The sequence below is a fragment of the Phyllostomus hastatus genome, unplaced genomic scaffold (genome assembly GCF_019186645.2).
Source record: "Phyllostomus hastatus isolate PE091 unplaced genomic scaffold, TTU_PhHast_1.1 phas_contig_86, whole genome shotgun sequence".
Taxonomy (NCBI): Eukaryota; Metazoa; Chordata; class Mammalia; order Chiroptera; family Phyllostomidae; genus Phyllostomus; species Phyllostomus hastatus.
The window spans coordinates 22,942,771-22,960,851 of NW_025333977.1; the positions used below are offsets into that span (position 1 = coordinate 22,942,771).

Genomic DNA, 18,081 nt, shown 5'->3' on the forward strand with positions numbered 1-18,081 from the left:
AACATCATTTTGTCTTTGCAAAGTTCTTCAGAAGCATAAAAGTAAACGTCTTTATCTTAGGAAAGTAGACTTGGAAACAATTGCTTACAAATGTATACCCCAAAAATATTAATAAATGAAATAAGTTAATCAGCCATTTTTGACATCAGTACATCTCCGCCCAGCCTATCGTAGTACAAGAACACTGTTTATCACAGCATATTAATACTCGTGTATATCTCTATTGGATCTTATTTTGCTGCTTAAAAAATGTTTTATTCTTCTTTCCTGCTGCAGTAGACTGTGAACCCCTTAAGAATAAGGAACACTGAATAGGTGCTCAGTGACCATCTGTCAGCTGAATACTTTTCATTCCCTTCTTACCAGCGGTGCAGATACCTGCCTTTCTGACTCCTTAGTCTTTCTGTCTTTCTGCTGGATCATTTTCACCAACACATATAGTGTCTTTTATCATAAGTACATAAACAACTACACCTCTCTCCACCCACAAAACAAAACTCCCTCCCTTGATTCCACACTCCCGTCCAGTTACCACCTTATAGCTCTCCTCCCGACAACAGAACTTCTCTAAATAGAGCCTCTGCTTCTCATCTCCATTGCTTTTCAGCTCCAGAGTCCTCGCTTGTGTCCTCCCACCTTTCTCTGCCAGTCTGCTGGCTTTATCTCAGGGCCTTTTTCTGAAAGCATACTTTGCTGTGTCCACTACCACTACTAGGCTCCAGGCCACATCTTTCACCAGGATAGGACAGTCCTCACTGGTCTCTCTTCTTTTATTTCACTTTTGTGCCATCAGAAAGCATTTGCCACACAGTCTTTTGAGTCTTCTTCTAAGAACATGCATTGTGTCACGTCACTGCCGCACTTAAAGCTATCCTGTTACCCGTGGAGTAAAATCCGAGTGTGGTGCCGTGGCCTGTTAGCCGTACGTCTATAGTCCTTGTCTTTCCCTTCATCGCTCTTCCACTACTGTGCTCCAGCCGCTCATGAGAAGGTCTCAAAGTACCGTGAGTGGTCTCGGCATGCCGTGTTTGCTCTCCCTTCTTTTAACTAATCAGAAGGATAACAAAAGACTTGGAAAGCACCCTCTGTCTCCTAAGTGTCCTCACCTGGTTCCTGTGCGCATCTGTACTCAGAGGCCTGGGGCCCCTGTCCATGTTATCGTGTGTCCTTTTAGTGTTTTGGTTTCTTCCTCATTTCTGTAATACAGTTTGCACAGAAGAGCCTTTTATAGATCATGAACCAGCAGATAAAGCCCTTAGTTATAGAATCATTCAGTTTCCTCTTTGGAAGTAAACCCTTTGTACCTAGAAATGACGAGAGACTGGACTTCCTCAGCAGGCCGTGCATTTACTTCAAGTCTAATTAGAAGCTGCTTACTCATTTTGGTTTATAAAATCACATTTTTAATTCATCCGAGACTTTTTCTGTAATGACAAGGGGAAATCTCTCTGTTTTATAAATAATAAAATATTAAACTTTCTCAAACTGGGGTACACTTACTCTAAAAAATCCTATCAGAAGGAAATGTTTCAGTCTTTCTGATTAGTAAATATGTGCTAGAAGCATTAACATTTATAGGTTATGCGGACCAAGCTATTGATGAGCATTAACCCTAAATTGCCCGTAATGGGTTATGATCGTTAGGTGGGCAGAGTGTGTTTGGAACATCCCTCCCAGCAGGACCACCCCAAGGTTTGTCATGCCTGGTTGTGGCCTCTGTTGTCCCTGTGGCTCAGCCTAGGTGGGGGCTCTGTGCCTGACCATTTCCTTCCTCTTTTTGCCCCCAGGGGCCCCATCCTGTATCTCTCTGATTCCCTCAGGCCTCTGCTCTCTGCTTTGGGTTCTAACATTGACCCTTGGCCTGGTTAAGTGTGACAGAGTCCTCCAGGCCTGTGTGTGGAACCGGGGCGGAGGCACAAGGGGAAAACTAACCCAAGGAGCAAGCAAAATCAATGATGGAGAAATGCCAGACAGGAGATAAGGAAAGAGGAGAGTGGTAGGGGTCACCAGAAAAAGGGCAAGGACCAAATGTGGGGACCCATGGATCCAAGAGCCTGGGACTGCAGGAGTTTTAAGTGCTGGCCTGGGGCACCTGTTGGCATTTGCTGCCTGCTCTTCAGAGACAGTGTGGTATTGTGCTCAGGGCTTCTTTTTAAAGGATCAGGACATAGAGGACACTCCAGAGAGAATTACCTGTACTGATGTTCGCGGAGGCTTTTACTGTGCTGTTCCTCTGCAGCAGTACTTGTTTGTGTTAATCAGGACCTTTTGGAGGCACAGTGTTATGATCAGTGATGGACGTAGCAGGCACTGTTCGACAGACCCTTGGCAGTGGCATTTCAAGGGAGGTAGCACTTGAGCTGCTTCTTAAGTATACTGTTGTAAAGAGCTGCCCGCTGGTTACGGGGCTCTTCCTCTGCATTTCTGTTAGTAGTCGGTATGGTGAAGCTTACCTTGTATGTGTTTACAGCTTTCTTAATGCTTTGCAGCTCTGTAGAGAACAGTCTAAACATGTCTATGTATGCAAGAGAACCACCACAGTTATGAGAAAGCTCTTCAGTCCCCACAGCCACTCTCCTGATTTCTGCCCTGTTGGTGTGAATTCAATACGTATGGGTTCTTGGCAGGCTTCTCTGCTCTGTTCTGGCTCTTTAAGTAAGAAACTGTTAATTTTCATTATCTGAAGCCATGTTAAGTTTGAATCCTTGGTCTGTCATTTTATAGAGGTAGCAGGGAAAGGATGCTTCTTTGCTTAAAATAAAAAGCCATCCTTATTATGAATGAAGATTTAAACATAATATATTATCAACTAAATAATAATGAGCAAGAACAACAGCAACAAATACAATATGGACAGAAGCAACTTAGCAGCTTTACTTATTCAACAGTTTTATTGAGATATATCCACGTCATGCAATTCACTTACAAAAAGTGTACAATTCAGTGGAATTTACTGTATTCACAGAATTGTGCAACCATGACTACAATTGATTTTAGAACATTTATTCAACCTGAAAAAAAATCCCAAAACCCTGTAGCAGTCATATCTCCTGCCAATTCTCAGGTAGCCACTAATGCTTTCTGTCTCTGTAGATAATTTGCCCACTCTGGGCATTTTATATAAATGAAATTGTGAAATGAAATGGTAGCATGTATCAGTACTTTGTACATTTTTTATTGCCCAATAACATTCCATTGGATGAATATGCTGCACATTGTGTATCCATTTATCAGTCGGTGGGCATTTAGGCTGTTTTCACTCTTTGGCCGTTTGCACTGTGGGCATGTTTTCATTTCTCTTGGATATATACCTAGGAGTAAGATGGAACAACTTTACTTTGAACTGTTTTCTAAATAAAACACCTCTGCTTCTTGTTATAATTTCTTCTACTTTGAATAGATAACATAGCTAAATAAAGTTTGCTTCTCTTAATATGGTAACTGTATATTATTCTTGAGTTATAAAAATCAGGTTTTGACTTGAGTTTTTGTGTGTGGCAAAATAAATTATAGTGCATGCCCTTCAGTAATCAGAATGTTGGAGCTTGTGTTGCTATTTTCAGAGCCTAGTGGTATATTAATGAAACTGCCTTTGTTAGGGACTTCTAGTACACCTTAAAGATTTAAAAGTGCAGCAGCTATTTTGAGCATGAAAAGGTAAGCATCAATCCAGTTTCCTACTTTTTCTGTTGTTTTTTTTTTTTTATAATCTCAAGAAGAATTCTAGCACCCACCAGTTGTGTAAGGAAGTCATTAGGTTCAGAACAGAAGTGCTAACATAGAGTTTCCTGATTTGCTAATTTAATCTGTGACACTCATATCCTCCATGAGGGTGGTGTACCACTCTACATTCTCACGTTCTTAGTGACTCTTCCCATGTCTGTATTCATTGGGGGTCTGTGGGGTGAGTTGGGGTCAGACGCCTCTGTCCTAACTAGCATATAGCACAGCTTAGAGGGCGCCCAGCCACATTTTGTTTGTCATATTTATGTCTCTTTTTTCTTTTAAGCTTGCAGAATATTAATTGCTAATGAGTGTTCCTTTGTGCTTCTTCTTCAGGAAGTAGATCTCCTTAACTGTAAACAGAAAGTGTATCCCTCCTGCCATCTCAGGATAGCATGCGAACAAGCTTGCCCTCTGAGACAGGACATTACGTTTGTCTCAGCTGCATCCAGTTCCCTTGCCTTGGCCTGTTCCTGCTGACCGGCACTTAGCATTCCGTTTTACTGAGAGTGAGGTTCCCCACCTTTTGTTTCTTCTTTTTAAAAGTCTTTGTTTCCCCTAGACAGAATACACAGCCATAGTTTTCCTGGAGCATTCTTTGGAGCACTCATTTCCAGGCAGCACATTAAACATATTAAAACTTTCCACGTTCAGATGGTGCTCGTCATCGGCGTGTCTTTAACATCAACTGTGCTGCTCCTGCTAATCCAGTGACCTTTTCTGTTCTGGTTGATATCTTCTTAATAACTTTTCCCCTGACAGCTTCCTTCTTGCATTCAGTAGTTCAGATCCTCTCACCACACTGGTTTACTCTTTAAACATCCTGATAGCCACTGTTTTAGGAGGACCCAGAATGAGTTTTAGCTCTCAGTGTGGTGTAGGAAAATGAATAAACAGTTCTTGGGAAGTTTGCCCAGGGACAAGAGGGATATTCAAATGAGAATGGTGCTGGCAGTTAAAGTAGAGGCTGAAGCCTATTGCTGCTGAATAACATATAGCAGCTCCTCTAATGATAGAATCCTATTTAGAAGCTGGGGCATGGCTTGAAAGTAGAAGGAATTAGGCTGGTCACATGTTGGGTTTGGGAAACCGAGTATGGGAAGCTCAGTCTTGTGTTAGAGTCTTCAACATCAAGATGTGTGAAAAATGTATTACTTGTGCAAATAGTTTAAAGAAAACTATTATTGCAAACTGCCTTTGTGTTCTACCACTCAAACTTACAAAGACCTGGTATCAAGATATTGTCAGTCTCTCTCTCTCTCTTTTGTTTTTTTTCAGATTTAGAGTAGAAAGGAGGAGTGAGAAAGTAGGATTTGTGACTGAATTAAGGAGTGACTAAAAAATAGATTTGTTCATTTTAATAAGCATTTATCAAATGTCTTCTATACCAGCATTGTATTAGGTGCTGGTGACATGAAGATGAATAAGACACTGTTCTTGCCATAAAGGAATGCGCAATCTATTGGGGAGCAAAATGTAGTTTAACGCACCCCCCCCCCCCAAGGGGCTGTAGTTACTCATATCTGGTGCTTAGATTGTTAGATTGGGAGATACAACCCGGTCCTGAGAGCACAGAGGCAGGATGGAGTAGGGCATAGGATGGCTGAGCAGGAGACCAGAGCAGGCTGGGAAAAATGTCTGTGGGGAGGCTAAGCCTCAACAGAGGTCTCAGTTGAAGTGAAGTTAGGACTGTTATTCAAGCTTCATGTATAATGTAATCAGTTTCTGTTTTATGAAGTGAGAACACTGTGTAGGGATAGCATATTTCAAGTGGAGATCTAAGTAGTGGCACCCCCAACAAACTGTCTACACATTCTACACTCTCTTTTCTATTCAGTGTTCTTGTTAGTGAATCTGCCTGCTCTCTGAGGCATCCAGTTGGGGTCCACTCTTGTCCCCCTGCTGTCTGTTCCTCAGAATGTCTGAGTCTGCAGAGGTACAGATAGGGAGCATCCGTCAACCGGAGTTACTTTCCAGTGGCCCGGGCAGCACTCCTGCTTCTTTCCACTGTAAAAGGGTGTGAGTTTATCTAGGTCTGCAGTCTCATTTTACAGTTCTCCCTGCCTTAGGTTTGCCAATTCTCACTACAAAGCCTTCCGAAAAGGCATAGCCTATGCATAATCTCAGTCTCAAGAAGGAAAATGTTGATGCTGTATCATCAGAGGGTGTTGTTATATGTAGCACCCATGATAATTATGACATATGACATATAATTATGACAGCTCTGAGCTGTCTGGGTTGAGAGACACTTCAGAATTTAATTAGCCAGAGGCAATAATAATAAGATACAAGATGTAGTCAGTATCCTTCAAATGGTAGAAATTGAGCTGCCTTCAAAAAGGAGAGGATTAAGGAAAAAGACTGGCGTGGCAAGGTTGCACTGCAAAATAATGGCAATTTAAAACTCTGCTGCGGTTTTAACATTATGATTGTTTTCAACTTGGTGCACTGTTTGGCTGGCTGCACTGTAAACTCAGGAGAACAGGGACTGTGCCTCTTGTTCACACTTTGCCTGGCGTCTGAGGTAGCGTTCAATAAATCCTTCAGAAGAGATGAAGGAAAAATGAAATGAATTTAATTCATCTGGACTGGGGCTTGAAAGTTGTCTGCGTGTTGCATTTGTCATGCAAGCATTTTTTTTAACCTTTATACGTAACAGAAAAATTAGGTGCCAAAAATTTAAAGTTGGGAGATTTACTTATAATTCTGGATCTTTCTGTTTATCTGGAAGACCCAGAAGATCTGATGACACTGGGCTTGTCTTTGCACTCGATAACAAATGACTGGCAAAAAGCAGCCGCTGCCTTCACTGGGGCATGTCGCCCTCAGGCCCCACTCTGAGCTTCACTCCGTTTCCCAGCTTGCCTGGGCTCTGTGGTCATCCGAGTTCGGAACCTGGAGACTGTGAACTTTTTTTACCTCTGAAATTGCATCCTGTGCTCACATATGTTGTGCTGTACATATAACAAAAACATTTAATTTTTTTTTTCCTGGCACACTCATCATGTATCGCACTGATGAAGTGATTTTTAAGCCTTAGTTTTCTTCTTTCTTTATGACTTGTAAACTGAACTAGTGTGGGCTTCGGTTCACATGGTTTTGTAGAGGATGTCAGTTATGCCTTCCAAGTTAGGACCCCTGCGTTGTTGTTTTTGGCCTCTGCTTTCTAGTGAGCACTGTATGAGCCCCTAAACAGTGCTGCACTGAGCACTCGCCACAGCAGAGGAAGGGCAGAAGAAACAAGCAGGCGCCTTGGTTTTACTGTTTACAGACTGGTTGGGGGACATTAAACACAGATGCGAGGTACCATCATTGCAAGGGCAGAGATGCAAATCCTTATGTTTACAATCTCTTGCACAGTTTCCAAGAATCAAGGCTTCGAAGTACTTATTATTGGAATAGAATTTTTAAAGAGTACTCTTTTTGTGGTGTTACCTAGATGAGGCATTTTTATGTAAATCATTTCTATATTAACTTTCTCTCTGAATAAAAAAATTAAATTTGGTAGATTTCCAACCACTGATTTAAATTTTTTTTTTGAAAAATGTGTATTTGTCACATTGGATGCAATGTGACAGCTATTGATGCATCTCATTGTGCAATAAAAATATACATACACACACAGAGGAAGAAAAGATGGGACAATTCTCTATCCAGAATGTGTTAAGACATATGTTTGCACATAACTGTTTTCATGTAGGCAGACTCTGCTCTTTTTAAAAAAAGTTTTTTTTTATTATTTTTAGAGAAAAGGAGGGAGAGCAGGGAAGAGAGAGAGAGAGAAGAAACATCGGTTTTGTTGTTTCACTTATGTATGCATTCATTGGTTGATTTTTGTGTGTGCCATGACCAGGGATCAAACCCGCAACCTTGGCACCTTAGGACAGTGCTCTAACCAGCTGAGCTGCAGAGCCAGGGCTACACACACTCTGCTGTTTTTCATCCAGATGTTTGACTTAAAAATATGGCTATATCTAAATTATATATGTTACACTCCAAACATGGCAATAGTGAACAAACTACATAAAATTAGTAACATTAATCTTTTAAGTTCCAGATGCAGTTGCAAAAAATAAAACAGCTTGCCAAAAGAGCCAGTTGTTGAAACGCCACATTATTGTATCTAGGTGATTTTGGGTTTAGCTGCCTTCAGATTACATTAGTTTCCTCACTTAAATCAAGATTAGCTAGAATTAAGTGCCTCTTAGTAATTTTTAACAGCTCTACTGTTAAAAGAAATTGCAGCTGCGCTGTGGTGTCCCTCCAGAAGAGATAGAATTCATGTGCCACTTCAGTATCGATGCCTACATTGGTACTCTTCCCAGCCCTGGGGCCTTTTTCCTGAGCAGGTGGCCATCAGAACAGATCATTGCTGAGCAGGAACTGTTTTATGGGCAGCAGGTGTGTTTAGCACAATCATTAACGAGAATAATTAATTTGACCCTGCCTCTTCTGAATTTACTCTTTACTGCCCCTTCTTTGCTCCTGGCAATATAGTAGTGCACACTTGGGTAAAATGGACAGTCTACATTTTGAAAATTACTTGCCAAGGGTTTTTGCTTGGCAAGTAATTGGGCAGTGAAGTGGAAGTAGCAGAGAGCTGGAGGTCTGGTTTGGGGGCAAGCTGACTAGAGTATTTTTATCAGTCAGACTGTCCTTAGGGTTCCAGTCCTACTATTTTTCAAACATTGGTAATCAGTTTTTGTGAGTCAAAAATTAGATTTGGAAAGAAACAGACTTTTGCTGTTATCCAATTATGTTGCATGACTTTTAATTTTTAGGAGAGGTTGTTAAAATGTTCCAGAATTCATCAGTGAAACATATTACTTCCTCAGAAAAAGTTTCTTTGGTCTTTATGTTGGAATATTGAGTTGTACTCTAGTTCGTGGGAGAAACCATGATACACTGAAGCATATGCATTGGGTAGTAAAGTTGTTTGATAGCTAAAGTTGCTAGAGTTATGTTGCTCATTCATTTTTTCTGATTTGACCAGTTTAATTTTTATTTGCATTGAGAGACTGGATCTGTGTAGGACCTATCTTTTCATCACTTTTGCAAAAAGTCCATAGAAGAAGAATTCTGACAGAGTGACTATTTATAATTTACTTGGTGCCTTTAGTTATGACTGAAAATAAAAGCAATATAAGATGAATATAATGTGAATTAGACAGAAATTGCAACCATTTTTTTCTTGCTGTTGAAATGGGAAATCAGACCCTGTCTATGAATAACACCCATTTTAAAGACTTAGGGAATCAGTGGAGGGTGGAGTTGGGTGATAGAGGACATTACCCTTTCATAAATGAGTGTTCACACCCAGTTTCCTTCTGAGAGTCTTCTAACTCTTAAAGTGGGTCACTCAGGGTCAGGCACTGAGAGTTTTCCCACTTCATTGGCTGCCTGTCCACAGGGCTGCGGGGGGACTGGAAGACTGGCCTCGCACCAGGTGTGTGCTCCTCCTTTGGCGGGTGGCAGCAGTTCAGCTTCCAACAATTGTCCGAAAACCAAGCAGGGAGTATAGAATAAAAGGGCCCATAAGGTTGACTCTTGGCAGAGATTTCAGCACCTTCACGATGTAAAAGATACATTGAAGGTTAGATTTTTTTGACACTGAAAGAATCCCAAGTGTCTAAATAAATTTTTGGCATTTATATCAGACTTAAATGTTATGTTGTAAGCATGCTGCTGACCACCAGCAGGCTTTTAGTTTCAACTTTTAGTTGAGTGTTTATTTGTAGGCAATAAGTTAAATTGCTGGAAAGAATGGCTTTTATTTGATATTTTAATTTCTTTGTTGTCTCCGTGATGGAGGGAACTAATAGGAACTATTTGAGGGCATACGAGGTGCTGGGAATGGTGCTAAGCATGCACATCATTTCTCCCAGTAATCATGACCCTGTAAAGTAGTGATCATTTTTACAGACAGAACCAGAGGCCAGAAAGGTTAAATACTTGCAGCTGGCAAGGCACAGCACTGGGATTCGAATTCACTTTTGTCCTACCTCTCAGGAATGGTGGGTTTGCTTGGGTTAGGCATCTTTCTGTTGTCCTGTTCAGGTAAACGGTCTGGAGAGACATGGAACTGGGTTTTGCACAGTAGTAAATGGTGAAATTCACCAAGGAGAGTAATTCTGGTTCATTATATGACCTTCATACTAACTCTGGGAAGTGGCTGTGATTCTGACTCAGGAGCTCCTGAGAATTGCAGACTGAGCAGTCCTGGTAGTGTCTGAGGCCTGGAGGCACCAGTTGAATTTGGAGGAGGAGTTGGGAGTGAAGTCATCTGAGGACCAGGTCATGGAGCTGCTCCCTTTCTTTCCTTAGGGAATGGTTTTCTCCCTGAGATTAGCAGCAGGGGAGTGGTTGGTTCCCTTTGGGGTCAACAGCTGCTGAGAGATGGTGGTGTCCAGAGAAGGATAGCAGGCATCCCTCCTCCCCCCTCCTCCTTGGGAGACTCACCCTAGAAGATGGGGGGGAGCCTTTTTGTCTGCCTTCTTTTCCTCCCAGACTCCGCCTTTCATTTTCATTCAAACATTACATCACCCCAGAGGCACAGTTTTTGTGTTTTAAGAAATCTAAAAACTTGTTGTAAGACTTGAACCTATTAAATTGTTTTTCATTCCGAATTTATAATTATTTCTCTTAAGTAATGCCAGAATAAAAATAAAACTAAGTTGATCCTTCGAAGAGTAAGAAAATGGCCACTTTGTTATGAGCACTTTTAAGTCTGTCACCTCTGGGTATTCCTGTTCTCAGGGGTACGGAATTCTGTCACGCATTATTTGTGCCGTGAGCCGTGATACCACGCCCTCTTGCTAGCCAGTTCCTCATTTTTTTTTCCTTTTTTTTTTTTAGATTGATGCAGGGCTGCTTGGACTTTGACTCTTCTCAAGATGTTAATTATGTGTTTCAAAATCAAGTGTTCTGTTAAGAATCACTTACGCATAGTTTTGGAAAGAGAACTGGAGTCAGGGAGTTGCTTCAGGGGTGCAGAATATTGTTTTGGAGGCCTCGAGAAATCAATCTTCAGACTTAGTTCATTTACCACCAAGACATATTTAGTCAGTGTATATAAACAAAAGAAGTCACAGTGTGCCTGGACATTATTTGTCCCAGATGGAGTTTAAACTTGGCTCATTATACTGCACTGATGTCATGGTGCATAAACTGGCCCTGAATTAGGGACGTGCACAGAATCGGCTGTTTGCCTGTGTGTGCTGAGGGTGTGTGAGGAGGGGAGGGGCTGGCTGGAAAATTTTTGTCACGTTTTCCCTGTGTTGTCTGCAGAGACTAGTGTCAGTCCTGAATTTGGACTTGGTGCAGAATGAGGGAAGCATTGGCCTAATCTGTTCATTTGTACAAGTCGGCATGTGTGTGCACTCAGGACGTCATTCTTCTAAGACTGAGAGTATGAATGCGCTGCTGAGCTTTCCAACTGTTGCTTACAAAGTGCTGAGACTCAAATCTGGAAAGGAACACCTTAAAGCATTATATTTTTGAAGAGTATTTTCAATCTATTTGCCATGAAACCCTAAATTTGTCATTTTTAAAAAAACTTAATGGTCCAAAGTATCCAGCTGCATAATTCTGTTTTCCTGGATTGTATGGTACATAACCTCTCAAACTAGTTGCTTAATTGTATGAAAAGGCCAATGCCCAATGCCCCTGTGAGAATCTGGCCAGGTTTAATTCTTCCTGTGTGCTTTGGGAGGGCAGCTTAAGGGTCAGAAAAGGGTCCTTTCTTGGACTTCTGAGCACTTAATAGGAAATTTTCACACATTGTGGTGTTATTTTATTACATTTTATTGCTGACTTTCGTTATGATAATCTTAATTAGAAGCATTTCCAAGTAATTCAAACCCTTTTGTAGATGTAAAGGGCTTAGATTTCAGGACTTCTGTGAATGGATTCCAAAGTCACTGTTGTTGCCCGGATCCATGGAAGCTGAACAGACTCTGGAATGTGAATTGGTTAGGAGGTGAGCCTTTAAGGAAAGCCAGAATGTTCCCCAAACGGAAAATCTGGTCAGAGGTGAGAATTGTCTGGTTTAAGATCTTATTGAAAACACGAAACATGGCAGATTCAGTAAAATTTTTTCATCTGACTCCCTTATTAAAGACCACTTTTTTTATTACGTGGAAGATTTGCCACTGGTAGAAAGAAACATAAAGAGAACCAAATAGTAATGAAAGTTACTTACTGAGCACATTCTGTGTGTAAGGCTGGCACCAAGACTGTACCAGGGCTGCTCTGCTTCTGAAACACACGCGGGAGGGAGGTGGACATCGCCACTTTTTTCCGGTGAAAGTACAGGGTTTGAAAGGTTAAGTGTCTTACTTAGCAGACCTGGGACTCAACTATAATCTTTCTTTTTTATGTTTTTTTTTTAAGTTACATTTATTGGGGGTGTGATCTTTCTGATTTCCCCTTCTCACTGTGGGTCTTGTGTATCTTAGTTGACTGTTAAATGATTAGTTCAAAAATGGATTGAAACTAAAATGAGATTAGGTTGAAATCCTAGCACATCTGAATTCTAAACACATTATACCATTAACTCCCCCAGGTATTTGCTTGTGTAATTGTTCTTATTCAGTTGCAGTCTTCCACTCTCCCATTAAATGTCCCTCTCAACTATAACTTTTCCTGATTTCTTCATGGTTTCTTCAGTTTCCATAATACTTGATAATCATTTTATTATATTAATTGTATTGTCTGTTCCTCCAGCAACACATAATAGGTCGGATTTCATCTTAGGTCAGTTTTCTCATCTTAGAATCATCAGTGCTTAATAAAGTGTAATAATAGTAACCACTCGGCAAGTCTGTGTTGAATACTTAAGAGTTCAATAATAGCATTAAGCATTAATAAGTTTATAATAATTAATGCAAAGTCAAGGCCTTAATAAGTGATAACATACTCTGCGCTGGCATGGTGGGGGCATGGGGGAATCCTTTCTCCCCTGCAAAATCCTTGCAAAACCTTAGAATGTTACATATTTGTATTCATTTCTGATTTTATGTTACTGGGCACAAAAATATCAAGCAAGTAATTAATAAAGTATAGTAATTAGAATAGTTAATTTTAGAATATTTAATGACAAAGTACTGAGAACTGGTTTTCTGTTGTAAGGATGAGAACATTCTTCATGAGCACATTATTTCCTTTTTTTTTTTAATCCTCACCCAAGGACATTTTCCTTTTTTCTCATTACTTTCAGAGAGGGAGAGAGGGAGGAAGGAAAGGAGGGAGGGAGGGACGGACAGAGAGAGAGAGAGAGAGAGAGAGAGAGAGATATCAATGGGAGAGAGAATCATCGATCGATCGCTTGTCACCATTCAAGCCAGTGGGAGATAGAACCTGCAACCTAGGCATGTGCTCTGACCAGTAATTGAACCCACAACCTTTGGGTTTATTGGACTACACTCCAACCAAGCCACATTGGCCAGGGCATGTTATTTCCTGATTATTTCTTGGGGGTAGAACAGTGTTAAATGAATAAGGTGGCCAACATTGAAATGGGACTTAAGATTATAATGGTAGAATATTGGGATATAGGTAGTTAAATATGTTTCTTCACCGGTCTTGAGATTCTGACAGTAGAGTTGTTTGTTTAGGTTCAATGCACAGCTTTCCAGAGTTGTGTGACGTTAATTTAATTAGCACATCAGTGTGGATCATGTTGCTCTGTCTCAGCCAATCAAAACCAGTTGAGGTAGCTGTGATCTAAATGGAGGGAGACATTCTAAGGATTCAATATGCAAAGCACATACTGAGAAGTGGCCCAAACTGCTGATTCCTTATCAGTGTGGCTAGAGGCCAGCTTGGGAACACAGGGTCCATGGATGGAATTGAGGATGAGAAAGGGCTTGTACCTCATTTGGTGGACATTTTTGACGGATTCATTCACCCTGAAATGGTAATGACAGGAACCAAGTTTTGTTCTCAGCTAACATAATTTTTAACTAAAGAAAGAAGAGTTGTATTTTTGGTACTCAACAACTCTGAGAATTTGTTTAATAAAATGAACGTAATCATACTTCAAATGCACAAGTATATTTGGTAGCTGTTAGTTACTCTTATCCACGGAAAAACTACCCTTATGCTTACATGGAATTTTGGTCTTATATATTCTTGGTTTTTATCTTGAAGTCCTGTAGTTGAAACTTTAGACTCAGGCATTTGTGGTTCTCTTAAAAGAGGCTTTTAACCTAGTTTTGGTCATCTGTATTACATTTTGCTTTTTTTCCCCCCCATTTAAGTTAATGCTATATTTTTATTCTTAGCAAACAGCAGCTCTTTTTGTAATAAAATCTCTTTATTCTAGGCAGTATACAATTAGTGGGAATGTAAATGTACAGTTTTTACAAGCTGCCATTGTATTTTTTATAGCCCTTACCACTATCTGTAAATGTTTTATTTTTTTAAGTAAACAGTTTTTTAAATTTATTTTTAAAATATTTTATTTAATTATTTTTAGATAGAGGGGAAGGGAGGGAGAACGAGAGGGAGAGAAACATCAGTGTGTGTTTGCCTCTCACACACCCCCTATTGGGGACCTGGCCTGCAACCCAGGCATGTACCCTAGACTGGGAATTGAACTGGTGACCCTTTGGTTCGAGGACTGGCACTCAATTCACTGACCCACACCAGCCAAGACTGTTTTGTTTTTTTTTTATGATTCCTCCCACCCCCATCCCATGCAGTTTGCATTTAATAGCTCAAAGTGGACAAAGCTTTGTATTATCTAAGATACTATTCCCAATGCCCAGAGGAATGCCTGACCCATTCTGAGCACTCATTAATATTTGCTTAATTAATACCAAGATGTGGTCATTCTTCTAAGGACACTGATTTCATTAAATGCAGGCAGGTATTGAACTCTTGAATGTATGTGTTTTCAGCAGGCAGTGGAGTAATTTCAGTGTATAAAAATGTCCTCTTTGGTTCATCTGATTTCTTGTCCTTTGATTGCCTATGAATCCATTCCTGTCTTTTTTGTTAATGACAGATGATTTTTGGGAGGCATAGAAACTTCAGATGCAATCTTCCAAGTAGTCATGTTTTATTTTTCTTATGCCTACTATTGGGCCAGAGAAATGGCATCAAGTGATTGTGATAATCAAGTGGTTAGCTCATTGCTTTTTCTGAGGATTCTAAGGGAATTCAAGGTCTTGACAAAGACTTTATGAGAATAAGTCCTGCGCAATATAAAACACTCATTTGTTGTTGGTTGTGGGATTCCTTACCATCTAATGCTGCAGTGGTAGCGAGGCGTTCTGGCTCAGGGAGTGAGAGCATAGATTTCCTAGAAGAGAACGAGTGTCCTCCGTCTTTGGTGGCATCCCTCTGACCCGGTTAAGTGCTTGTTCTCCTTAGAGCTATTTACTGAAGCATCTCCATAGAGAACTGACTGTGAAGCCTGCCCCGATCAGAGGGGGAAGCTGTGTGTAGAAGAGTGTGTCTTTAGTCAGACAGGGCTGGAGTCCAGTACTAGCTCAGTCCTTTTGTAGTTCTGTGACTTTAGACCAGTTACTTACCCTCTTTAAGCCTCAGTTTCCCTATCCGTAAAATCTGGCTAGTAATACCTTCCTGTCAGGAGCATACAGTTGCTATAATTAATAGCTATTTATAGAATCATTGTAGAAAAAAACAACTGTTTGAGAGATGAAAACATCTCTTGATGTGGACAACTTTTGAAGCTTCTGTCTTTTGAGGAAATCAGAATATTAAAAGTTTTAGAGCATAGCCCTAGCTGGTGTAGCTCAGTGGATTGAGTGTTGGCCAGCAAAGCAAGGGGTTGCTGGTTCAATTCCCAGTCAGGGCACATGCCTGGTTTTTGGGCAAGTAGGGGCCATGTGATAGACAACCACACATTGATGTTTCTCTCCCCCTCTCCCTCCCTTCCCTTCTAAAACTAAATAAATAAAATCTTAAAAAAAATTTTTTGGAGCATTGGAGTTTTCTTGCTCCTTGCTTTAAACAGGTTGAGTTCTAAAACCCAGGAAGAAACAAAACAAGACCATTTGTCCTGTTGGTGGTGTTGACCAGGGAGGGAAGAGTTTTACATGCCGTGCGTGTCCTGTGCCTTGACCCGGTGTGTGAGGACCCTTTCAGGCTTCTGGTCTTGAGTGTTCTCTTCTGCCAGCTTTGGACTCAGGCCTCAAGTAGGACAAGTGAGCAGGTCCAGTACCTTTCTATTTTACCTGCTCATGTTTTAAATCTTGGGACACTTTTTTTGTGTTATGTTATCACCATGAAGATAACCATTGGTCATCTGTAGTTCATTTTCTTGACTGGAGAAAAGAGAGACAATGAATAATGTGTTACTTGAGGTCAGCTGTGGTCTGCAGAGACCTGAGTGTCAGGTGTGTGTTGTTGGATGGCTCAGGTCCTGTGGGGGCCTGGGTAGAGCTCTCCTAAGATTTCTCTGGAGTTTGAGAATATGGAAAAGGAGGGAGGGAGAGAGAGAATATGAGAGAGATATCACAAAGGTGTTACTAGTCCTCTCATGTAGTCAAAGGTCACTTTTCAAAAGTTATTAGATATTCCTGGGTAGAACCCTTTCTTACATGGAACTGTTCTGTAGCTTTTAGGTCATATCACTTTGTCCAGTAAAGGTATTTGTTGGATGATCACAAATGCTGGCTCCACGTGCGAAGTGTTCGTTTACACACAAGACAGCTAAGACTAAGGCAGGTCTCACAAAGAGTGGCAAGTTGGGAAAAGCTCCAAGTGTGAAATGGCATCTCCTCTCCTGTCATAATGACAGTAATTATTTAGGCAGGTGGCTGGTGATTTTTTATTTGGGGCATTAATTAGGTATTTGCCTTCAGGAGTAGTCTTAGATACTATTGATCTCATGGTTAATCAACCACTGTAAATTTAAATTGCAAAAGTAATTTTCCTGTTCTCTATTAACTAAGAAACAGTTGAATTTAGACTTAATATTAAGGAAAGATGTTACTCCTGTTTCAGTTTGTCTTTTGGGTAAAGCTTTCCCAGGATGCTGTGTTTAACCTTTTGCTCAATTATATTAATCCAACCTCTTATTTGGTTGTTTCTTTGGACTTTGAAAGAATGGTCACTTATTTTTCATTAAGCCTTGATAAACTGTGTTTGGTGATTTCGAGCCGCTTGGTTCATATAGCACTAACAGATTTGAAGCAGAGCTGATGGAGCAATAGTAGCCTGAAGTATGCTAATAATTTGGTTGACATGCTTCTATTTTAACATCTATGGGGCAAAAGTCTATCAGTGGTTAAAAACTCTACTTTTTTTTTTTTTAACTCCTTTGACAAGACACAGAATGCAGTGTGAGTTTTTTTAATGCTGACTTTGGAAGTGCAGGAAATGCTTATTTGAGTGGACAAAAAATGATGAGGTTTGGACAGTGATGTTATGTTTCACATTCTGTATTTAAAAGATCCTATAACAGCTATGTCTGCTTTGTGGCTAGAGAAAGAAGGAGGGAAGGAGGAAGTCAAGGGGGCAGGGGGAGGGAGGGGGAGAGAGAGAGACAGAGAGATGCTGGGGAGAGGGGGGAGAGAGATAGACACACACACACACACACACACACACACACACACACACACTTGTGTGATACAAAAGGTGAAGTGCCAGGGAGCCTGCCAGGGTGTGAGTCATGTTGCTCAAGGCTCTGTGTGCATGTCCTTCTGCTGCCTTCTCATTCATGTGTGGTGTCAGGGAGAGATCAGTGGGCTGGGGTGTGTCAAATTTTTATTTTTATCTCTCCTTTATTGACAGTGAAAACAGCAAGGAGGTCAGTCTGCTTCAGCAAAGCAAAATGCTTTTATTTAAAATATTTCAGTGCCAAGATGAATATGGTTGGCTCAAATAATGACTTTGGCTTTACTAAGAAGAACTGATATTGGGACACAGGAGATTTGCCTGGTTTCTGAGGTAACTTGGTAGATTATAATCTGGTTGCCATAGCAACTCAGCAGCAAGGAACATTACAGGAACTAAACATTTGAAGGGAGGTATTTTAGAATGATGCTTAAAAACCCTTTACCTATCCTTTTTTCCCCTGAAGTGGGATGAGGCTCTGGAATTGACCTCATCAGAAGAACAGAGAGGAAAGCATAAGTGCCTTTTGGTGGCTGGATACTTCTGGGCCATTCTTTGAATGTGGCCTTGTGTCAGTGACAGCTAAGGAACTGTTACAGACATTTTTTATGCAGTATAATAAGCAGGTAATGTGACAGAATCTGAAAGATACCCGACTAAGCAATCCCTCTTCTTGCCTGGGACCTTAGATACTGCTGGTGAGTTGTACTTTTAGAGCCAGCATTCAGGACCCGTGTGACAGTTATGAGTATGGAGGAACAGTATGAACTT

General features: G+C 40.7%; 1 protein-coding gene across 2 annotated transcripts in view; it reads left to right on the plus strand.

Annotated features, from left to right (window-relative positions):
- Positions 1–18,081, plus strand: part of FNDC3B (fibronectin type III domain containing 3B) — a 316,784-nt gene that overhangs the window by 68,717 nt on the left and 229,986 nt on the right. The gene's annotated exons all lie outside the window — the stretch shown is intronic.